The 25496-nt window shown below is 46.5% G+C and overlaps 1 protein-coding gene across 2 annotated transcripts in view; it reads right to left on the bottom strand.

The window, feature by feature from the left end:
• CAMK1D (calcium/calmodulin dependent protein kinase ID) overlaps positions 1–25496 on the bottom strand; it is a 489620-nt gene that overhangs the window by 419385 nt on the left and 44739 nt on the right. The window lies entirely within an intron of this gene.

Raw genomic sequence — 25496 nt, 5'->3', positions numbered from 1 at the left:
CTCTTACTTTTTCATGTTAAGGTCCGTACATCCAAACTACCATATTGTCACCACCATTTCAGGAAAGAAAAGATACTTCATCATTAGAAAACAGGAAAGACCCTGATTTTAAGGGGAAAAAAGGATAAGGCCTTCCATTTAATATACTTGGATTTCTAAAAACCCCACTGCATTATTTTTCTCATTTTACTGCATACCAGTGACAAATGCAGGGCAGGTAGGCCCAAGCTCCTCATCTCCAGACTGTGAAAATATGGCTAACAGACTTTTTTTCAAACAAACAATGGCAAAATTTTGGTCTGAAATATATGGCATGACAATGGAATGGAATATTTGAAATGAGAACTATCCCAAATCCAGAGATTCAATATCCACAAACACCAGCAAATTAGCAACTTCTCCTTCAAACCCACATTTCTCTGTCCTTCCATAATTAGCATCACCATCATCATCACCATCACCACCACCAATACCATCATCGTCACCACCAATGTCATCACCATCGTCACCATCATAGTCAACATCATCATCACCATTATCACCATCATCACGATCATCAGCATCATCATCACCATCATCATCACTATCATCACCATCATCACCATTATCACCATCATCACGATCAACAGCATCATCATCATCACCATCACTATCATCACCATCATCACCATCATCACCATCATCATCACCATCATCACCATCATCACCATCACCACCATCGACATCATGACCACCATTATCACCATCACCATCATCATCACCATCATCACCGTCATCACCATCATCACCATTATCATCATCATCAGCACCATTATCACCATCATCACCATAATCATCACCATTATCACCATCATCACCATCATCAGCACCATTATCACCATCATCATCACCATCATCATCACCACCATTATCACCATCATCATCACCATCATCATCACCATTATCACCATCATCACCATTATCACCATTGTCATCATCATCACTTCATCATCACCATCATCATCATCACCGTCATCATCACCACCATCATCACAAAATACATACCCCAGGGAAGAGAATAGGGCCTGACTTCTCTCTAACAGACTGATAAAGTTTGAATATTTGTCCCCGCCGAAATGTTATGATGAATTGTAATCCCCAGTGCTGGAGGTGGGGCCTGGTGGGAGGTGTCTGGGTCACAGGAGCGGATCCCTCACAGCTTGGTGCTGTCTTCCTGACAGTGAGTTCTTGCAAGCGTGTGGCACCCCCCATTCCCGCCTCTCTCTTGCTTGCTCCTACTTTCACCATGTAATGTGCCTGCTCCCCCTTTCCCCTCCACCATGATTGTAAGCTTCTGAGGCCTCTCTAGAAACCAAGCTGATGACAGACCATGCTTCCTGTGCAGCCTGCAGAACCATGAGCCAATTAAGGCTCTTTTCTTGATCAATTGCCCAGTCTCAGTATTTATTTATAACAACACAAGAACATATACACACCATTCTGCCTGGACCCACACTGGGGCTCCCAGAAACTCCCCATATGAATAAAACTCAGAGTAGGCGAGGGCGGAATCTCAGTCCCACCACGAGACAAGTGGTAAAGAGCAGTAGGATGTGTTCATGAACCCTTTCCAGGGACAGAAAGGACCTGGGAGGGCCAAGCACAGATGCTCCAGTGATTCACCTGAGAGAAGCAGGGGAGGGGGCTAGAAAACTCAGTACCGAACCCCCCACTTCACCACAGCCTCACCCCAGGCATCTGCTACAACTTACAACTGGTTTCCTTTTTAATGGACACCTGTTCCACCCTTCTCTCTCTCTTTTTTTCTTTTTGAGATGGAGTTTCGCTCTCATTGTCCAGGCTAGAGTGCAGTGGCACGATCTCGGCTCACTGCAACCTCTGCCTCCCGGATTCAAGTGATTCTCCTGCCTCAGCCTCCCAAGTAGCTGGGATTACAGGCATGTGCCACCACACCTGGCTAATTTTTTTTTTTTTTTTTTTTTTTTAGTAGAGACAGGGTTTTGCCGTGTTAGCCAGGCTGGTCTCAAACTCCTGATCTCAGGTGATCTGCCCACCTCAGCCTTCCAAAGTGCTGGGATTACAGGTGTGAGCCACTGTACCCGGCCCCAATTTTCTCTTCTGGTCACTGTAAAGAGGAGCGACCAGCACACTGGAGCAGGCTAGGGGAAGAAGAGACAAGGGCCGGCATCCTCTCTGCTCATCCCATCGACAGCCATCAACGCCACCAGCTCACACTACAGGTGAGGTCGCAGGGGGCACCAGGAGATGAGGACTGTGATAAAAGAAAAGCCCCATTTGCTGTAAAATGGTGGGAAAAAATACCTCTGTGTTACTAGAGCCCTGGTCTTCAATATTCTACTTTGCCTCTCTGGCCAGTTGTCACCTGAGAAACCAGCCCACACTGATAGACTCAAACCTCAAGCAAGACTGGTGGAAAGACATCAGAGGATGTTCTATCCTTCGTTTGAAGTCATTATTTTGATTCTTGACTTTGTAACTACTATCAACAAGAGGGGCATATGAAGCCAGGTAGGCTTGTCTGGGCACAGTGGCTCAAACCTGTAATCCCAGCACTTTGGGAGGCTGAGGCGGGCAGATCACCTGAGGTCAGGAGTTTGAGACCAGCCTGCCCAACATGGCGAAACCCCGTCTCTACTAAAAATACAAAAAAATTAGCTGGGCATGGTGGTGGGTGCCTGTAATCCCAGATACTCGGGAGGCTGAGGCAGGAGAATCGCCTGAACCCGGGAGGTGGAGGTTGCAGTGAGCCAAGATCACGCCACTGTACTTCAGCCTGGGTGACAGAGTGAGGCTCCGTCTCAAAAAAAAACAAACAACAACAACAACAACAAAAGAAGCCAGGTAGGCCATCGCTGTAACTTAGAATAATCATTTACAGTACATTTCTACTGGAAAACCCACAGTGGTTTTTTTCTTTCACTTGCACAGGGCAAATGAAGGGTGAATGCAGTAGCACCTTATTAAGGCACTCACAGGGCACTCCTGCCAGCTCCCACTCCTGTGCTAGGAGCTGCCTGACCCACACACCGACCGTCTCGGCCACAGGAACCTGCACGGTGATCGGAGAGCTGCTTCTGCAGGACCACACAGACGGGAAGTGCAAAGTGGATCCACATCGTGGAAGCACAGCCTAAAGCTCTAATGTTTCAGTTCTTTTTTAAGGAAAGGTCAGAAACTTCTGAGCTCAGAATCTCACATATGCCTTAGATATGCCCATGGAATAAGAACACAGGACGTGGAGGGCTAGTGGAGGTCGTCCCATCCCAGGGGTGGTTACTGGGCACCCAGGCTGGCACAGATACTCCATGAGCCAATGTTTGGTGATGTGATGTGATGGGAGCCGATGGGGTGGGCTCGAAGCTTAATAAATTACAGAAGTACAATGGATTTTTGAGTACCTATTTCCATATGAGGTGGGATCTGTGAAAACAGGAAGAGTTTAGGCTAACCATGCACTTTCTAGAAACATCACTGGCACACACGACCACCCCAACAAATCCTTATCCTCTGCCACCTTTGGCAATTAGTACAAAGTCAAGAAAAGCCAAGAGCACTGGAAATATCTGCAGAGATTGCCTAAAAATAATCAATAAAAGAGGGCAGAGTGAAGAATATATTTCAAGACAAAAACCGAGGCTCCACAAAGCTCAGGTCGCACCTAAGGTCTAGGATGACTTTGCCTCTGGTCACAACATTAAACGTGTGTCATTCCTGCTAACGACGAATTAGTGTCTGTTGTCAAATACATTCTATATATACCCCAGTGCCTCATCACACTGGATGTGTCCTCCATTGATTTGTGAAACAAACAACAAAAATTGATCAATTTTTCTGATAAACTGAGCAGGCCTTCAGAGAAGTCCTTTTTTCTGTGCATTGCTTCAGTTCTGTGAGACACATTTATTACAAGGAGACAGAGTTGAGTCTGTCTTGAGCAGACTCTGAGAGTAACGGAGGGCTGTATTCAGTCTCCATGGGGCTGGCTTTTCCTGTCAACACCTTCGGGAGGTAGGGGGTGAACAGTTCCAAGGCCCTGCAGTTTCACCCCTGCACCTGTATTATCTTCAGACAAGCGCACCAACTGGATGGCCTCACTTAGAAAACACACAGAAACACACTCAAGAAAATACACAGAGTTACACACACACACAGAAAGACAAAGAGAAAGAACAGGAAATGGCACTTCTGCCTTGTAACCACCATCATCTTGTACAAAACTGCTAGTAAATTCAATTAATCAAAAAATTATTTACCAGTAATAAGGCAGGCAAGTTAATCTGATGAGAATTACGGGGAAGTGCTAAGAAAATAAAAAGTATGTATCAAGATTTCAAGTAATACAGATAAACAAAATGTGTGAGATCCATACAATGAAATATTATTCAACCATAGAAGGGAATGAAGTTCTGAGCCATGTTATAACATAGATAAGCTCTGAAGACATTAGGTTACCAGTGAAAGAGGTTGGGCACAAAAGAACAAATATTGCACAATCCCATTTCCGAGGAACCGAGAATAGGCAAATTTACAGACAGAAAATAGATTCAAAGTCACCAGATTTAAGGTGAGACAGGAGGGATTGGGGAGTTACTTCTTAATGGGTACAGAGTTTCTGTTTGGGGTGATGAAAAAATTTTGAAAACAGACAGTGGAGATGACTGCACAATGTGTGAACATACTTAACGTCGCTGAACTCTACACGTAAAAATGGCTAAAATGCAGACATGGTGTTTTATATATTACCACAATTTAAGGAGAATTAATAATATACCAAAAACACAGAATGGTACTCTTTAAAGAAGTGAACTGTATGATCTCTGAATTTATACCTCAATAAAGCTATTTTCAAGAAATTTTTTCAGCCAGGTGTCATGGTGTCAACTTGTAGTCCTAGCTATTACAGACGCCAAGGCGGGAGAATGGCCTGAGCCCAAGAGTTCAAGAGCAGCCTGGGCCACATAGCAAGAGCCTGCCACTAAAAAGAAAAAGAGATTTCAAGTAGAGCAGAGGGCTTCCTGACTGCCCTGTCTAGAACAGCATGCACCTGCTTCCCCTCTATCCTCTATCACGGCCGTTATCAAAATGTGTAACTGATTCATCTGTGGTCATTTTCAGAGCCCAGAGCCCACTTCCTTTCCCAATCACGAGTGCAGGCGCCAAGTCCACCGTAATAGGGACCACTAGGGGTCTTGGTGCCTGCTCAAAGGTGGTGCTGAATACCTGATTACAGAACGAGGAGATAAAGTAGGTAAATAAGGAATGGAGAAGGTAAAAACTGGACAAAAACCGGGTGCAGTGGCTCACGCCTGTAACACCAGCACTTTGGGAGGTTGAGGTGGGCAGATTATCTGAGGTCAGGAGTTCAAAACCAGCCTGGCCAACATGGTGAAACCCCGTCTCTACTAAGAGTACAAATATTAGCCAGGCATGGTGGTGCATGCCTATATACCCAGTTACTACTCGGGAGGCTGAGGCAGGAGAATTGCTTGAATTCGGGAGGTGGAGGTTACAATGAGCTGAGATCACGCCACTGTGCTTCAGCCTGGGCGACAGAGACTCCAACTCAAAAAAAGAAAAGAAAAGAAAGAAATGGACGAAAACCATCAAAGAGGAAAAACACACGTGTATCACCTGACAAGGAGGCATACAGGAAAATGCCAACATGTGGGCACATCACAGACCACGTACTGTTTGCAGCATCCAAGAGGAGAAAGGGGGCCTTGCACATTGTTAACACCAGAGTCAGCAAACTTTCCCACACCTCCGCTGGCCACACCCACCTGAACCTGAACCCCCACCACCACCATCCACACAGCGTGCACTGGAAAGAAACAATTATCAAGGAAAAGACTGGAGATGCGCCCATCTTTGGTTCCAGTATTTTCACGACTATGCCACGCAGAATCACAGTTGTGGTGTCTCAAACACAACATTGAAAATGAAAGAGTCAGGCCAGGCGTGGTGGCTCACACCTGTAATCCCAGCACTCTGGGAGGCCGAGGTGGGTGGATCGCCTGAGGTCAGGAGTTTGAGACCAGCCTGGCCAACATGGTGAAACCACGTCTCTACCAAAAATATAAAAATTAGCCGGAAGTGGTGCACACCTGTAATCCCAGCTACTCAGGAGGCTGAGGCAGGAGGATCACTTGAACACGGGAGGCAGATGTTGCAGTGAACCAAGATTGCACCACTGCACTCCAGCCTGGGTGACAGAGTGAGAGTCCGTCCAAAAAAAAAAAAAAAAAAAAAAATGAGTCAGCCAACCGCATCCTTGTGGAGGAATTTGCTTTCATTTTTCCCAGGATATTTGTTTTCTGGGGGGAAGTACCTAGAGCTTGAATCATTGTAAAATGCTCAAGCAAATCACCTATTTGGACGATGCTGGTCAACTTGGACCACAGCTGGAAAGGGGGAAGCAAATCTCCTCCTATATTTAATATTCAATCAACCAGCTCAACCAGCTCCTTCCCCATCCTTGGATGAAGCCTGTGCGGCAGGAGCTGGTTCCTCCTTGCCCTCAGGGTCTCAGAGAGGCTTCCAGAAGGGGCTACCATGAAGTGATGGAGGAGGGAGCTGGAGAGAAGGGATCCAGAGTCAGAGAAGACAACACTGTGGCGACCGGAGCAGACAGGGATCGGGGAGAAGGCAACCATGGGGGCCTTCCCAGAGACGCTTCAGTGGGAAGGAACCTTCTAGCTTGAGGGAGGGAATGGTGAGGAAAGAAATGTGAAAAGGAAGGCTGGTATGATTTCCTGAAGTTCCCTTTCCCTGGCAGTGGGAGCTTCTGGGTTTTAAGTTGGGGCTTGGGTAACAGGAGCCCGTGGGCAACTGAGTCCAGTCCCTCGCGGTGGCTCTGCCCACTCTGCCAGGCCTCCTGCCCAGGTTCCTCAAGGTTGGGCTGAAAGAAGACATGGAGAGGTCTGGCCATGAACGCAGGGCATGAGAGAGGCTCGAGGGTGGCTGTGCAGGAAGATGGAGGTGAGTGGGGCATTTTACAGTATAAGGAGGGCGACAGGCAGCAGGGACAGAGAAAGAAGAGAAGGCAAAATGGAAATTGGCATGGGAGTGGGGTTTGAAGGAGCAGGACCCTTGGAAGTGGAGCAAAGGGAGCCTTCCCCAGAAAGAAAGCAAGTCTGTGGTATAAAGATGTGAAGTGGTGACGTCACCCTAGGTGGCCTTGATCTCCTCTACAAAGGGGCAGAGAAAATAGGGAACAAGCTGTACCGTAAGGGAAAGAGCAGGAATAGCCCACATAAGGACAACTGGTGGCAGAGACTTATTACACAGCAACGGAGGAGGCCCAGGGAGATTTGGATGCATGACTTTACAGAGAGTTCAACAGCTTGTTTTTTTGTTTTGTTTCGTTTTTTGAGACAGGGTCTCATTTTGTCACCCAGGCTGAAGTGTAGTGGCGTGATCTCGGCTCACTGCAACCTTCACTTCCCTGGCTCAAGCAGTTCTCATGTCTCAGCCTCCCAGGTAGCTGAGACTACAGGCTTGCACCACCATGCCCAGCTAATTTTTGTGGAGGGTTTGCTTTTTGTTTTCTGTAGAGACAGGGTCTCCCTATGTTGCGCAGGCTGGTCTCGAACTCCTGAGCTCAAATGATCCACCTCAGCCTCCCAAAGTGCTGGGATTACAGGCATGAGCCACCACGTCCGGCCAACAGCTTAATTTTAAAAAATGAAATAAAAATAAAAAGCTTTTGCCAGATATTAACTAGTATTTTCTTCTTGTTTTATGGGTTTTTTACAGTGAACTTTCTAATATCTGGAGTTTGTTTTGGTGTTCGGCGTGACACGATGGTCCTGAACCAGGGAGGGAGCTGTTTCCCCAGGGGGATCTGGAAACAAGTCGGAAACAAACTTCCACGGGGTAGGAGTCAGGGAAGCTGAATGTCCGGAGGCGCACAGCACACACCTGAGCAAGGAAAGATCATCTTGGCTGTGGTGCCAATGGAACCACCACTGAGAAACACAATGAGATTTTTCCCAACTAGCTAACCGCTAATCCCAGCACCATCTGATTTATGCACCCATTCAATCCTACATGCGATAAGAAATGCTGAGTGTCTCCTCAAAGCCCAGTCCTCTTCCCAGCAGCACTGCGTACAAACAAATCAGATGCTAGCATTTGCCCTTTCTCCCGTTGATTTCAAAACATTCACATAAAAACGCTACTGAAGTGCCCTGAAATTCATAAACAACTTTAAAGGGCTGGCAAATTATTGCTGAGCAGAAGTCTTGTTGATCCTGACAAGAAGTACTTGTAATAAATGTTTAACAATGCATGCCAATATTAAAGCTAAGTGTTTGTTCTTGTAAAGCAGATTAAACAATATGACCATGTCACGCTGATATCACAGGTTTGCTCAGCAAACTCCTGTCTCATAGGTACTGGCTCCAGCCAACTTCGGTCTCACCCTGTTGACTGTCACTTGGTATTCCCGATGTATGAGGGTCTTGATTAATGAGGTTGCGCTGGTTTCACTCACAGAACAAGACAATTTCAGGTGTTAATGTCCTATCTGTTTATACCTGCTAGACTGTGGCTAATTTTTAAAGACGGGTGCTTAGTAATGTGGGCACTGAGTCAATACACAGAAAGTCTAAGCAAACAGTGGAGTTTTCTCGTTAGTTCACTGCCTGTCTCTGGACTGAAAATGGTGTACATTACAGCTAGATCACTGTGTCATCCATAAAGAGCGTGACTTCGAGGCTCGCTGATGGGTTCAACGGTTTCCTGGGCACTTTGTCTGCACTGGAGATGAAATATTACTTCACAAAGTCCCCACATCTCTGACCATGGGCATGGAGCTTAAACGCTTTAGGTCTGCAAAATGAACTGGCTGGGCTGAAGCCGGGTATGGAAGCCCCCAAAAGGAAGTATGGGGGTGCCTATTTTTAGTATTTCCAAAGACCCAACAGAAACTACACATTTACGCACAATACGATGGCTCAGGCTAAACCACTTTTGCTTGAATGATGTCAATTCAACGTGCAGTGACCAGTCTTACCCCCAGAACAGAAGCCTCTTTGGCAGCTGGGTAGTTAATGGTCAAAAATACAGTTTTCTAGCCAGGCACAGTGGCTCATGTCTGTAATTCCAGCACTTTGGGAGGCCAAGGCAGGCGGATCACCTGAGGTCAGGAGTTCAAGACCAACCTGACCAACATGGAGAAACCCCGTCTCTACTAAAATTACAAAAATTAGCCGGGTGTGGTGGCGCCTGCCTGTAGTCCCAGCTTCTCAGGAGGCTGAGGCACGAGAATCACCCGGGAGGCGGAGGTTGCAGTGAGCTGAGATCATGCTACTGTACTCCAGGCTGGGCAACAGAGTGAGATTCCACCTCAAAAAACAAACAAACAAACAAAAAAACCCGACAGTTTTCTTGGTCATTATGGATTAAAATCTAAGGTCCCTTATGTTCTAAAACTCTTTGATTCTAACTTTCAAAGGAAGTTATTCATACCAAGAATAACTCAATCTCAGCATAGCCCTGTACAATACGTAACTAACAATAACAGCTTTCTCTCCTAGCTTTCCTACACTTGTTTAAATCTTTGCAACTAATTAAGGGTGTACCTATTTATAAGGCATACCATAGTTCCTAAAAGAATAAGATACAACTGTATATTCTCTGAAGATATTAAGAAAAGGTCTGGCTTTGCCCAGTTAGGAGTTTCTTCCTCAATTTCTTGCTTTTAGAAAAGCTCAAATAAGGCCGGGCGCAGTGGCTCACACTTGCAATCTCAGCACTCTGGGAGACCGAGGCAGGTGGATCACCTGAGGTCAGGAGTTTGAGACCAGCCTAACCAACATGGAGAAACCCCATCTCTACTAAAAATACAAAATTAGCTGGGCATGGTGGCGCTCACCTGTAATCCCAGCTACTCGGGAGACTGAGGCAGGAGAATCACTTGAACCTGGGAGGTGGAGGTTGTGGTGAGCCAAGATCACACCACTGCACTCCAGCTGGGGCAACAAGAGTGAAACTCCATCTCAAAAAAAAAAAAAGAAAAGAAAAGCTCAAATAACTAGATGTCCATTTTTGTATCTTGTATCTTTTTTTTTTTTTTCTCAAAAGAAACAGGAAAGTTTTCAATTGGCCCCAACACTACCACCTGCCACAAGATATCAAGAACTGGGAAGCCAAGGACCTGCTCTGTGACATGGGTGAGTCTCACGTCCGCACTGGTAACATCAGGGCCAAAACATGAACCCTATTCAAGGCCTTTAATGGAAGAACAGTTGAGATGCTGATGGGGAAAAAAATACACTTAGAAATTCAAGGCTTTATATAATATAGTTGTTACAATTTATTATAGTTGTTACAAATTATTATTAATAAGACTATTTTAAAGTATGCTGAATCTTTTGCAAATCAAATATTTTTACATGCACTAACAGGGAGGTTTCTTATTCCATTCTCTGCAGGAATCCTATGGTGCACCCCTTCATAAATGAAAAATAAATCACCTACAAAACCAATTTTGAATCCCAGATTTCTGTTCAGTAGTAGATTTTGAGTCATTACAGAATAGCTGTTCATGTAAATACTTCAAGAGACAACTTTTTTTGAGCGTCCATTCTTCCAGGAACTGAGCTAAGAAACGCCATCCATCATCCCACTGAATCCTCACAAGTAAAGTGGGATCGATTTTCACCCTTATCCAAGAAAGACAGGTGGGCATGGAGCGAGGACTCACCCAGGGTCCCACACCCATGAAGGGGTGAACAACGTCCACCTGCAACCAGAGCCGGTGTTCTTAGCCATTCCACAATTCTGCAGGGCAGATGTCCATGTGAACACACGCTGGCTAGCTGATGCCAACTTGTTGTAAATCACTTCCAAACACCAGCTCACAACCTTTCACTGCATCTGGCTTCACGTGTCCAAGCTGGTCCTCAGATCACATCATTAGGGCTTCTGCCTTCCTCCTGAGTACTTCCACACATTTCCTGCTTGTTCCTTTTCTGCTAACACACAGATCAACATAAATTGCTTAGGTAGACAATGCAGGCAAAACAAGCAAGCAAAACCAAAGGGTAGAGGGGGAAACATGCTTGCAGGTTATTATACTGGAGCCGTATTTCTGCCAGAAGGATGTATCTTATTCGAGCCCTGGAGAGCTCCACGCTGAGGTCTCTCCAATCCATGCAATTCTGCGTATCCAGAACTCGTCACCTTTCGTCCACACAAACCTGGTCCTGTGTACATCCTCAGCAGAAGGCACTGATTACCAATCTACCCAATTACCCGAGCAGGAGACCTGTTAGCCCTTCACTTCCAACTCACGCTCCTAAATCAAATGATCCCAACGAAGTGACTGCCTCAGGGATCCTTTCGTCTATCCTGCCCCTCCAGCCCCCGTGCTGATTCCAGGCACTAACCTCTCCCTGACTCCCCCGTTCCAGGACTCCACGAGCAATTTAACTGGTCTCCCTAACACCAGTCTTAGACTTTTTTTTTTTTTTTTTTTTTTTTTTGAGACGGAGTCTCGCTCTGTCCCCGGGCTGGAGTGCAGTGGCCGGATCTCAGCTCACTGCAAGCTCCGCCTCCCAGGTTTACGCCATTCTCCTGCCTCAGCCTCCCGAGTAGCTGGGACTACAGGCGCCCGCCACGTCGCCCGGCTAGCTTTTTGTATTTTTTAGTAGAGACGGGGTTTCACCCTGTTAGCCAGGATGGTCTCGATCTCCTGACCTAGTGATCCGCCCGTCTCGGCCTCCCAAAGTGCTGGGATTACAGGCTTGAGCCACCGCGCCCGGCCAGTCTTAGACTTTTTAACGACAGCTCCAAAGTGGTCTTTCAAACACACAAAAAAAGCTGATCATGTTTCTCTTTAATTTCCTCACTGACAGGATAAAAACCAAATGACGAAGCGTGGCATAAAAAGTCCCACTTGGGAGGCCGAGGCAGCCAGGTCACTTGAGGCCAGGAGTTTGAGACCAGCCTGAGTAACACAGCAAAACCCCGTCTCTACAAAAAAAAACAAAAATTAGCTGGGCACGGTGGTGCCTGCCTGTAGTCCCAGCTACTCAGGAGGCTGAGGTGGGAGGATCAATTGAGCCTGGGAGGTAGAGAGTGCAGTGAGCTATGATCGCATCACCACACTCCAGCCTGAGCAACAGACTGAAAGGCTGTCTCAAAAAATGTCGGGTCAGGCGCGGCGGCTCATGCCTGTAATCCCGGCACTTAGGGAAGCCGAGGCAGGTAGATCACTTGAGGTCAGGAGTTCAAGACACCAGCCTGGCCAACATGGTGAAACCCTGTCCCTGTATTAAAAATACAAAAATTAGCTGGGCATAGTTGCGCGCACCTGTAATTCCAGCTACTAGGGAGGCTGAGGCATGAGAATTGCTTGAACCTGACAGGCGGGAGGATGTAATGAGCGGAGATCGCACCACTGTACTCCAGCCTGGGTGACAAGAGCAAGATTCTGTCCATATATATTTATATAGTCTGGGAATATACATATTCCCGGACAACCAAAGCCTCTTTTCAGCTTTCTCTCTCACTACTCCCCTATACATGCCTGAACACCAAAAGAGACCCTCTTCTCATTCATCCATCTTCTGTGTCTCAGGACCAAAGCTGGTCTACCTGCTTGGAAGCTGTCTGTCTCGCTCAGCTGATAAACTCCTACCCATCCCTCAAGCCACAGGCCCAGCTCACCTCCTCTGTGAAGCCTTCCCTGAGTCTCCCAGACAAACTGAGGCACCCTGATGGCCCCCTTCTCAGGCTCCTTGTGGGAGTCTCCCTATCTGCCAGCCCCTCCACACTGCTGTACAGATCCTTCTCCCTAGAGAATGTGCTCCCTGACCCCGGGGCTCAGCACTGGCTGTTTCTGTGACCCCAGCACCTAACACAGGCCCAGGAACAAAGTAGAGGCTCAGACTAATTAAATAGCTATTCGCAGAGACAACATACATGGGAAGGAAAGGTAACTGGTGGTTTTACAATTTCTCTGGGGAGGTATATCAGGCCTGGAATCTGATTTGAGCTTTATATACTATAAAACAATCTATAAAGAAGAAAGGTAAAGACAGAAAAGGTATTCTTTTTGGTTTGTTTGGTTGGTTGGTTTTGTAGAGACACGGGCCTCACTATATTGTCCGGGTTGATCTTGAGCTCCTGGGCTCAAGCAATCTGCCCACCTCCGTCTCCCAAAGTGCTGGGTTTACAGGTGTGACCCACTGTGCCTGGCCCAGGAAAGGTACTGCTAGACTAGAGATCTGTCCTGAAGGAGGAGAGGAATTAAACCAGAAGAACGCATTTCCTGGAGGCCTACGTCACACTCTGGGTACAGTTGTAAGTCTCCATCTGTGAAAATGCAAAGCCCTCAAGTGGGGATTCCAGAGAAATCAGGTCACATCTCAAAATACACTCAGTCCCTCAGAGTATAAAGTTCTCAAAACCATGACAATTACATTTTATATAGTATTTAGTAGGGATTAAAGTTTGTAGAGCTAGCGGCTATTAAGAAAAAAGTTTAAGCTACATGAAATCAGAGAATAGATCATGGTTCTGAATATAAATTGGGAGTCCTGGGTAGCTTCCAAACTCTGCACTCCTCTTCTGAGGTCTTTTATCTTCCGGTGACACAAGCTGTAGTCAAATAATAAAAGAGTCACTGAGATGCTATTCTCCTTACTCAGCACTTCGCTTGACTGCTCAGACTTTAGGTACGCAGCGAGAAGTGAGCTCACAGCGAAGTTTAAATGGCAAAGGCACTTCCCATCATTAGAAATCCTCCTTTGGATGGACTCAAAAGACTTTCCAATGCTTGCCGCTCTGTTAGGGGATTGCTTCCAAAGACTGTCTTGTAAAAATTAAATACTTGTTACTCCCTTCAAATTCCGAGTAAAAAACCTATCTACCTAGACATTATCCTGAACTTATTTCTTAAATTCCTAAAGTCAGAACATCCAGGCGCAAATGACATCCCAGCGTGTCACATCATTTGCAGTAGTTATGTTTTCAAAAGTTGCCGTGGACGCCAAATTAGCCAATACTGAACCATTGCTCCTAGGGGAAAAACAAGACTAGGTTCCTACAGGCCTCTCTGGTCACATCAACTCATCAATATAGAACCTTACTTTATATGTGTTTCAGTTTAAAGACACATCATTTAACATGTACTGTTGATTCATTAATATTGAACTCACAACCATCAGCAGCACAACTCATGCCTGAAGAAATTAACATACAAATTTTCTCTACAAGGTACATTACAGCCTTCCTACACTTAGGAACACTAGATACTTCTGCACTATGCTTGGGGCTACTTGAAGCAGCAAAATCACTTTTAGTGAATAGGTGAATTTGCAAATATAGAATCCACAAAACTGTGGAAGCACTATAGTCTGTTTTATTCTTATGACGTTACTGGCACATAGTGCAAACCCCTCTATTAGGTGTCACAGTGGAGGTGTCCCAACAGATCTACGCTGTGGTGTGGCTCCTATCCTTAGGAACACTGCAGTCCAGCAATGACCCTCAACTTATTTTTTTTTTTTTTGAGCCGGAATCTTGCTCTGTCACCCAGGCGGGAGTGCAGTGGTGTGATCTCAGCTCACTGCAACCTCTGCCTCCCAAGTTCAAGTGACTCTCCTGCCTCAGCCTCCTAAGTAGCTGGGATTACAGGTGCCTGCCACCACGCCCGGCTAATTTTTGTATTTTTAGTAGAGACAGGGTTTCACCATGTTGGCCAGGCTGGTCTTGAACTCCTGACCTCAAGTGATCAGCCGCCTTGGCCTCCCAAAGTACTGGATTACAGGTGTGAGCCACCACACCCGGCCGGCCCTCATCTTTTACTTTCCTGGATACACTTGGGGACTACCTGCCACTCCCTCACACCAGTAAGCCTCAAGGAGACCACGATCTGAGAGCACTCCCATACCACCTTCGCCCACCTCCATGCAGATTCCAATATCATTCCCAGCAGGGCACATCCTCAAGAGAGACCTGCTAGAAAGGAAAAGGCTGACCACAGCAACTGCGATGCAGGCAGAATAAATAATGTGACACAGAAATTGGAAAGAGTCCAAAGAACTCACTGAGGGACTGCTGTGAAAAACTCCTATCCCATCTACTCAGTTACATCTGGTTTCTTTGTACTGACATCTACAAAAACACAAAAATAGGAAAAGGACTAATGTGGAACCTCCCGATCCCAGCAATGAGTAATCTTCATCCATAACAAACAACTGAAAGAAAAAAAAACAAAAACTCTACGGATTTGTATTAGGAGATATATTTCCAAATAAATTCTATATTCTCCTTTTGATGTAGTTATCAAAACTTATAACATCTTTGTTTTGTTCAAATGTAGACTCATCATCACAATAACTAAATACAAGAACTTTTGGGCCGGGCACGGTGGCTCACGCCTGTAATCCCAGCACTTTGGGAGGCCGAGGCAGGCAGATCACCTGAGGTCAGGAATTCGAGACCAGCCTGGTCAACATGGTGAAACCCATTTCTACTAAAAAAAATACAAAAATTAGCCGGGTGTGGTGATGCACACCTGTAATCCCAGCTACTCAGGAGGCTAAGGCAGGAGAATCGCTTGAACTCGGGAGGTAGCAGTTTCAGTGAGCTGAGACCGCACCACTGCACTCCAGCCTGGGCAACAAGAGTGAAACTCCATCTCAAAAAATAAAGAAATAAATACAAAAATTTTCAAAAATATGTAGGCCCTCTAGCCACAGGAAACTTAATTTAAATGTATATACATATTTTTGGCAAGAACAAACATAATAGCCTAGGATAAAATTCTATGAGAATAGAATATGACTAAAGAAAAAAAAAGAATGAGGTGGAAATTCCGATGATTAAAGATGAGCTTCTTTTTAAATGGATGACAGTGGTTATCAAATCTCTGTGGTATTTAGCTCCACTGGTTACACTTAAAATAATGACGTAACTGTTTTATTTCAAGATGCCAATGTTTACAATACTCTGGAAATAACATCCTTTGCCTCTCTCAAATTACGATGAAAAATTTTGGCTATCAACTCAAAGTGTGGGAGGGGGTAGACAGCTTTACAAAATTATTTTAGAAATCCGGTGAATACAAAGCCGAGTTGGGTCTCTCAAAAAGAAGACCACCCCTCAGTTCCAGCTAGGCCAGGTCTTTAAATTTTTCAAGAGAAGCTGGAAATCTAGATTTTCAATGTATAGTTTACCTGTTTGTTTGTTTTTTTTTTTTTTTTCTGGTATGTTGATTCAAAAACTTTTCAACAGCGTGCAAGCCAAACAAAACACATCTTTAGGCCAACATTTTTCCTACTACCTTGGCTCTAAGCAACACTCACCCTCTTCAGTCAACTTTTCCGTGAACTTCAAGGAGGTTCACTCACTCAAGAGACCTTCACTGAGCGCTTCCTGGTGTACCAGGCACTCACCTAGGCCCCAGGGTCATGGGGTGACTGAAATACTAGCCCTGCCCTCAAGGAGGGCACAGCGGAAGAGGAAACTGACAGGTAACCAACATCTTCAATGCAGTCTGTTCAATTCAGGGCTAGAGTTAGGACTGGGGAGAGTGGCCACAGGACCTCCACTTCGGTAGGTCAGGAATAAATGGTTTTATTTGCAAAGGCGTAGGGGGAAAGAGAAGCCAGGACTGGAAGAAACAAGGTGTGACTCCATGTTAGTGACTCAGCAGGGCTACCTCAGAAGGCTCCAAGGGTCAAGGGACCCACAAAGCAGACAGAACCAAAGGTCATGGCCATCCTAGGGCGCTTGAAAGAACAGAACACCCGCAGGAGACACAAGCCAGCCCCGCTCATTTTCAGCTCTTATGTTAAAAACAGGCACATGATGGAAATAAACCATTGAGACGAGATCCAAAAATAATCTCAACTGGGCACCAAAGCTCATAGAAAAATCCTTATTTTAATCACTTCTGTAAGGCAGCTGAAAGGTACAGACACCAAACTCAGCTTGGGAAGCAATCAACTTAATCTGCTCCTTTGAAAGATTAATTAAAATGGAGATTACCAATGGCTGCGGAGGAGCTGGGTCAGCCGACGGGGCCCAGTTGAGATGAGCGATAAATTGTTTTAAAATCACACAAACACAGCTGCGGGCCAAACACAGAGATGGTGCATAAAATCGGCATCTTCCTGGGCCCCTCATTCAGCTCCTTAGGATTGAGTTAAAAACCCAAACCTCAGGAACAGCAGAAAGTGGGGCTCTGACACACCAGGCAAGGAGCCTGCCCAGTGGACGTGGACATGGCCATGGGGAGCCTACGTGGCTGGAAGTGCTAAGCTGAACCAGCAACAGCTGCTGCTGGGAGAAAGAAGGGCAGAGGCACAGCCTGCAGGAGCTGCCAACATACTTGATCTTAACTCAAAGAAGATTGCAAGTGCTTGTTTAAGCCAGTTTCAAGGATCTGCTCAGCTGAAGCCTAGACAGGAAGTTGAGATAGCAAGGAAACAGAAAAGAGATCAAATACCTTCTACATAGCCCTTACACCACAGAGGGCCTGGAAGAAGTGTTCTCCAGCGGAGGGCTGCTTTTCCCCCACAGCACATGACAAAAAGGAGGTTAAGCCAGAGATTCATGAAGACTCAGGTTGGAATGAACCCATTATCACTGGGCATAAGCCCTGAGAGGAAGAAAACCCCAACAGCACTCACCAGAAAGATGATGATTTTGGCAACCATTCCCCAAGTTCTTACTTCCCCAAGAGGACGGTAGACAATGATGAGGACACAGTAGTAAAGACAGGACACCAGCAGCGCCCAGCAGGAGAGAGGCTGATCTTCCAAATTCACTGCTGCTCCGAGTTAAGGAGCCCTGGACTGGGGGCTACTGAACACTTAAAAACCAACTCTTTTGACCGGGCACAGTGGCTCACGCCTGTAATCCCAGCAGTTTGGGAGACCGAGGTGGGAGAATCACGTGAGGTCAGGAGTTCGAGACCAGCTTGGCCAACATGATGAAACCCTGCCTCTACTAAAAATACAAAAATTAGCCAGGTGTGGTGGCAGGCACCGGTAATCCCAGCTACTCGGGAGGCTGAGGCAGGAGATCCCTTGAACCCAGGAGGTGGAGGTTAACAACTCTTTTGTTTTTTGTTTCTTGAGACAGAGTCTCACTCTGTTGCCCAGGCTGGAGTGCAGTGGTGCAATCACGGTTCATGGCAACCTCTGCCTCCTGGATTCAAGCAATTCTCCTGCCTCAGCTTCCCGAGTAGCTAGGACTACACGCACGCACCATCATGCCCGGCTAGTTTTTGTATTTTTCGTAGAGATGGGGTTTTACCACGTTGGCTAGGCTGGTCTCAAACTCCTTACCTCAAGTAATTCACCCACCTCAGCCTCCCAAAATGCTGGGATTACAGGCATGACCCACCTCGCCTGGCCAAAAAACCAACTCTTCTACAGTAAGAGTTGGTTTTTCTATTAGCTTTCCCCAAAAGCTAACAGAACATTCCTCGCTGCACTAGGTGTCAGAAGCCCTGAATTCCAGCCTGAACCTGGTGGCCCTTCAGGATACTGAAAAAATATTTATTTTGTCTTAAGGCTTCCCGGCATACAACTCCTAAAATCCTCGGAACCTCCACAGTGATGTCTTTTGTATGCTAATGAGGTGACTGGTGGCTGAGATTCCCTAGGTGGCTTCAGGATGGGCGCTGAGCACTTCAAAGACCAAGGCGGGATTAGAGGGTTGGCAATATGAGCCCCACTCCCAAACCTCTGGGGAGGCGGGCACAGCAGGTCAAGTGATCACTTGAGGCCAAGGGTTTGAGACCCGCCTGGTCTCTACAAAAAAAAAAAAATTCATTAATTTTAAAAATTACTTGGGCGTGGTGGTATGCACCTAGCTTCCTGGGAGACTGAGGTGGGAGGACTGCTTGAACCCAAGAGTTGGAGGCTGCAGTTAGCTATGATCGCACTACTGTACTCCAGCCTGGGCAATTGAGTGAGACCCTGTCTCTACAAAAAAAAAAAAATTTAAAAACAAAATAAACGTTAACTGTTTGCCCTCAATAAGCAGCTACAAAGTGCACCCCAAGTTGGAGACACACCATGCTGAGATGGGTGCGCTCACCTGGGTCAGCACCATGTCCCAGCCCTGCCCTCCAAGGCCTCCTGCACACCGCCTCTTCCCTGCCCACTACCGCACCAGTCCAGGCCCAGATCACAGCCCTTTGAAAAAGGGCCTTAGAAAAAGGTCATTTTCTAAGGCTCGGCTCTGCTCATGTTCCCACATCCTGGATGTGTCACAAGCTAACACTATTAATACTTTAGCCTAGAGCTCAAAACCCATCATGATCTGACCTCTACCCCCCTTTCTAACCTGGTTTCCCACTGGTTCGTTCATGCCCAGCTTCCTAATCTCCTCCCACCCCTGATGTCAACTCTACCACCTCGCCAGGTGTGACAGGGTAAGAAATCTATCTTTGGGGTCTGCCTCCGGCTCCTAGCACAGACCTCCGAAAGCCCTTGGAATTTGGAGTGATGGGGTGAAAGGAACACCTCTTGTTATTCACCATAAGCCCCTTTCAAGCACACCTAAGTTTATGCCAGTGCGGTGACTCTTGGAAAAGGGGGGTTGATTACCAGGAGAACAAACTAGGTGATTAGAGAGGGCTGGAATTTTCCAGTCCAGAAAGGGGAGAGGCACTGGAGGTTGAGTTAGTCACCAATGACTAGTGATTTACATCAATCATGGAATCTCCATAAGAACTCTAATTGGAGGGGTCTGGGGAGTTTCTGGTGGGGGAACACCTGGAGCTAGAGGGAGATGGGGCACCCGGAGAGGGCATGCACGCTCCCCTGCCACCCCACCCCACCCTACACCTCGCCCTATGCATCTCTTCCATTTGGCTGTTCCTGAGTTGTACTTGCCATAATAAAACTGTAAACATAAGTAAAGCGTCTCCCTGGGTTCTGTGAGCTATTATCGCAAATGATCAAATGTGAGTTAAGGGTGGTGAGAATCCTCAAAGTATGGCCAGTCGGCCAAAAGCACAAGCCACAACCTAGGACCTGTGACTGGCGTCTGAAGTGGAGGGGGTGTGGGGGGCGGTCTCGTGGAACTGCCCTCAACCTGTGGGGTCTGCAATACCTGCGCACAGTCAGTGTCACAGGTGAATTGCATGACACACAGTAGGTGTCCAAGAATTGGAGAACTGCTTAATGAGAGGGGAAAACCCACACATGTGTGCGGTGTGGAATGTAAACTGCCGTTTCCCTTCACCTCCCGCCCTTGATGTCAGCACTGCCATCTTCAGAATAGTGTTCTGGCCGCCGTGTCTGCTCAGCCACTGTCCCCGCCTTCAGAGCAGGACACCTCCCCATTCCTCAAGGTTGGACGCATGCTCCCGCGTTCCATCATGTCTTCCCCCAGGTGGGTTGGGTGTCTCCATCGCTAAACTCACACAGCATTGACTTGGTCTCTGCTTACAGGACACAGGGAGTGTCTCCCAAAGCTGGGCCTGAAGCTCAACTCAGCCACTTAACTCACTGAATGTCCCTGGGTAAAAAAATTAAAATGTCTGACCCCATCTCACTGAGGTCAGGAGGATGGATGGTGGTAACACACATCGAAAACGCTGGTCATGTTTTCGGTTCTCTTCACCCATAACACTATGAGTTCCTTGAGTGAAACGTTTTTGCCTCTCTCAAAGAGCCTAGCACCATGAGTTACATTCAGTAGGAGATAAAAGAAAATGTATTCCTTAAAAAAGGAAGAAAAGGCCTGGCGCGGTGGCTCACACCTGTAATCCCAGCACTTTGGGAAGCCGAGGCGGGCGGATCACGAGGTCAGGAGATTGAGACCATCCTGGCTAACATGGTGAAACCCCGTTTCTACTAAAAATACAAAAAATTAGCCGGGCGTGGTGGCGGATGCCTGTAGTCCCAGCTACTCGGGAGGCTGAGGCAGGAGAATGGCGTGAACCCGGGAGATTGCAGTGAGCAGAGATCGCACCACTGCGCTCCAACCTGGAAGACTCCGTCTCAAAAAAAAAAAGAAAAGAAAAGAAATAGAATGTAAAAGGGTGGTTATCAGGGCCTGGGGGTCAGGGGGTTGGGAAGACTTTTGTCAAAGGATACAAAATTTCAGCTGGGAGGAAAAAGTTCAAGAGATCTATTATACTACATAGTGATTGCGCTTAATAACAATGTATTGTGTTCTCCAAAATTGCTAAGATGGTAGATTTTAACTGTTCTCACTATAAAACAAGTTGTTAAGTAATATATATATTAACTAGATCAATTTAGTCTTTCCACAATGTATACATATTTCCAAATAACATATGGTACATGATAATAAATAAAAAGGAAGAAAATTCTGACAAACGCTCTAATGTGGATGAACCATAAGGAAATTATGCTGAGTAGAATAAGGCAATCTCAAAAGGCTAAGTACTGTATGATGACACTTCTAGGAGGTCCTTAGAGTAGATAAATTCAGGAACAAAGTCGAATGGTAGGTGTCAGGGGCTGGAGGGAGAGGGGATGAGGAGTTGTGGGGCTTTTATGTTTTTTGTTTTTGATTTTTTTGTTTTGTTTTGTTTTTTGAGACAGAGTCTTGCTCTGTCACCCAGGCTGGAGTGCAATGGCACCATCTCAGCTCACTGCAGCCTCCACCTCCCAGATTCTAGCGATTCTCCTGCCTCAGCCTCCCGAGTAGCTGGGACTACAGGCACACACCACCATGCCTGGCTAATTTTGTATTTTTAGTAGAAATGGGGTTTCACCATGTTGGTCAGGCTGGTCTCGAACTCCTGACCATAGGTGATCCACCGTGTTGGCCTCCCAAAGTGCTAGGATTACAGGTGTGAGCCACCATGCCCGGACTGTTTTGTTTTTGTTTTTGTTTTTAAAGACAAGTCCCGCTCTGCTATCCAGGCTGGAGTGCAGTAGTGCAATTACTGTTTATCTGATTTTCAAATCGTTCCACCATTTTCAGTTATATGAGCTGTTAATGACAGTAACTATCCCATAAATTTAGTATAGATATCCCAGATTGTTCTGAGGGAGAAACTCTATTTGGAGTCCTGGATGATTCGGTTCTAGTCATCCCAATTTCCTTATGCTTACTATTGCAGTGCACTGTATATGTCACTGTGAGGAAGCTAGAATTCTTATTCTCAAATTCACCTGCTGGTACTGTAAGGACATTTTAACAGACCTCCTAAATTTAACCGACTAGGGTGTTTTGTTTTTCTTTAAGAAACATTTGAAAATCATCCTCCTGAAAGGAAATATTTTATTCATGCCAGTTTAAGTAGTGACAGGAAAATATTCAGTACTTAAAATGGAATTTTGTAAAAAAACGGTCAGCATGAATTTCCAAAGGCATCTGGAAAATTGGCAAAAGAATTAAGAATGTGAAACGCAACCGGTGATCCCAGCTGGGGTGAAACTGCCTTCCTGTGGAAACCCGGAATAGAAGATAAGCTTCTCAGATTGATTGCTTGATGTATTTTCTTCACGTGTCATACCAACCTCAGACTGCTTTAGGAATTCCCACAGACAATCCCCTGGAAAGTCAATTTACATAGTGATTCCAATTTAATCAGAGGAAAAAAAAAAAGCACACCTACAGCTTGTTCCCAGGGCCCCACACAAGCTTGAAGTTAAAGTATTTTATTTTGTATTGAGAATAACAAGAATCCAGGCAAAGATCTTAAAAATTCAATCTTTCCCCTCTACCCTTCATGGCCGAAAGACTGAGATACCAACATATCATGGCCTGAGACAGGGTTTTCCTCACTCATGAGAGAAGACAGTGTTGGCCCAACGCTGAGCTCTGGAGTTGGCCAGAACTGAGCTTGGACCCCTTCCCACCTCCTACTCACTCAATGCTGGACTCTCAGCACATTAGTTGACCCCACACAGAATCCCATCAAGTTGATTCATAAAGTCAGGATTACACACAGCATCCTCTATTCACGCACGCTGAGCCTGAGATCATTCTGAATCTAGTGGGCCAGAAGGATGGCTCCCTGGGGACAGCTGGACCTGTATTCCAGGCTTGGATGGGTGACTCACTCATTAGCTGTGTGATCTCAGGCAAGTCCCTCTGGCTCCCCTTTCCTCTTGGGTCCTTTACACGTGAAACTAGAAGCTTCTGCTCCCACGTGACATGACCCAGGTGGAACAGAAAGACGGAAACACGCAGCAGAAGTCCAGGAGGTCACGGTCAGCCCTGGCTCTGCACTCTTACCTGGGTTTTGTCTGGGCACAATGGACCCTATTCTACCCTCAACTAGTTGTAGGACCTTGAGTAACGGGGCTTAACTTTCTGTGCCTATTTTATCTCCACAAAACAAGGGGATAAAGATAGTTTAGAGACAGACACGGACACAGATATAGTGACAGACATAAAGACAGAGACAGAGATAGAGATACGGTGTCTCTTCTAGCTCTACAATTCTACTTATAAGAGAAATTCCTTCCATTCTCAATACAACAGAAACTAAGGTTGAGCAAAGTGGCTCGTTCCTCTAATCCCAGCAACTAGGAAGCTAAGACAGGAGGATCACTTGTGGCCAGGAGTTTGAGACCAGTCTAGGCAATGAGTGGAACAAGACCCCATCTTTTTTAATTTTTAAAAAATAGAGACAACTACTTTATAGTTCTCCGGCAAATCACCAGCAAACGCAGTGTGAAAATTCTGCATCAGCCTGGAGGAAGGACACCGTGCAGTACAAGCGCTTTACATAAGGTAGAAATATGGGAGACACAAGACTATTCATTTCTCCAGAACAGTTTATTGGCCATGCACATGTCCCCAGATTAAATTCCACCCAAGACCACCAGCCACCTCCAAAAGTTAGACTCTCCTTGCCCCGTGGGCAGTGCCTCCCATGCACAGCAAAAAGATGACCCACGGGAAGATGGCCTTCTCTTTGAGGCTCAAGGAGATTTTCTAAGACAAGTGCCTACGACGAATTCACCCCCTCCACTGACCTAAATCCAGATGGAAGGCATCAAAAAAAAAAAAAAAAAAAAATCAAATGACAATCCAAAGCCACAGATTTTGTGACCATTTTGCTCTCAATCCTCTTCCCCAAAAAGGAAGCACCGTTCAGACAGTAGGTGACAAGGACACTGTGTCCAGAAAGGGCGTTTCTATCTAACGACAACTTTCAAACTCACGGCCATTAACATTCACCCAAAATAACTGGACGGTCGCCAACCAGGAAAGGGCACGTTACTAAAACCGGCCCTCCAGCCTCCAAGAGGCTCAGCGGAATTCTGCTTGCTGTGAGGAGGGGAGGAAGCAAGGTCTGGTTATTCTGCCAACGTGCAGAGAGGCACAGTAACTAGGTCACGTTCTCACTCGGGCCTGGATGAAACCACCTGCAAGCTCCAAGCCCGCGTCCTCATGGTGCTGGGCAGAAGCTGAGTCTCCCACACTGAGTATCTCTCCTTGAAGCCTAAGACACCCCTGGCCACACACTCCAAGGACAGCAGTGTCAGGATGTTCCCAGAATCCTTGACGTCCCAAAGAGCCTGTCCCAAGAGCAATGGGCAGAACACGAGCCTTGGTCTAGGCACAGACCCAGGGCTGGCACACGCCACTGCCAACCACCTGCCACCTAAGCCCCCCAGCCCCCTCTGCAGGGAGTTTAAGCAGTAACTGACCACACACACCCCCATGCCACCCTAGCACAGAGAACCCTTAAATCTGGAGCTGGTGGAGTCACCAGAAACCCAAATAATTAGTCTCTCTCTAAGCAGAAGCTGATGGAAGCTCACAGTCAACCCATCTCGCCTCTTCCTCCAGACCTTGCATCGGACAGGAAGGACCTTCCGTGGAGTGTGATGGTGTCTCCATCAGCTCCGGGACGTCAATCACACAGACGTCACGACAATGTACTTCCCACATGAAATCGCAAGCCACGCCTTTACCCAAGGCTCATCATGTGTTTTCCTCCAACAACAGGCTTTCTAGAACAGCACGATGTGCCTCCGGGGGGGGGGGGTAACAAAATCACATTCATGCCGCATCTCATGACTTCCTAAGCGGTGGGATGGTCTTTCTACAGCAGACAAACCTCGCATTGCCGCACAGCTTATCCGAAAAACTGCCAGAGCCTCTAGCCCCAGGTAATGACGGAGCTGTCTTTGAGCCCCCGCAGATGTGTCCCAAGTAGGCATTTTTAACTATTTCCTAATTTGGAATGCATGTCACGTGTGATGTGTTTTTGCTCTTGCCTTTTAACCTCTGCAATCAGCAGACAGGTACATTTTCTTGTGCCTCTTAACTGCCCCCAACAGAGAAGACAAAACACTCAGACCGCCAAAAACATTTCCCAGGCCGAGAAGGCACACCAGCGTAGACCAAGGCTTTTTTTTTTCTGCTCTAAACCTCGACACCCTTATTGGCAGACAGAGAATCTAGAAACTGGAGTCTGGGGGAAAAGATGAAAGTGAGAAAACTGGTTAAGTTTCAAGGTTGATTCGGGGATAATTCAACAGTAACAAGGGCTTGGGCCCGGA

This window comes from Macaca mulatta, chromosome 9 (assembly GCF_049350105.2).
Source record: "Macaca mulatta isolate MMU2019108-1 chromosome 9, T2T-MMU8v2.0, whole genome shotgun sequence".
In the NCBI taxonomy this organism is placed as follows: domain Eukaryota; kingdom Metazoa; phylum Chordata; class Mammalia; order Primates; family Cercopithecidae; genus Macaca; species Macaca mulatta.
Note: the sequence above shows the minus strand (reverse complement) of the source record. Positions and strands in the feature narration are given on the sequence as shown.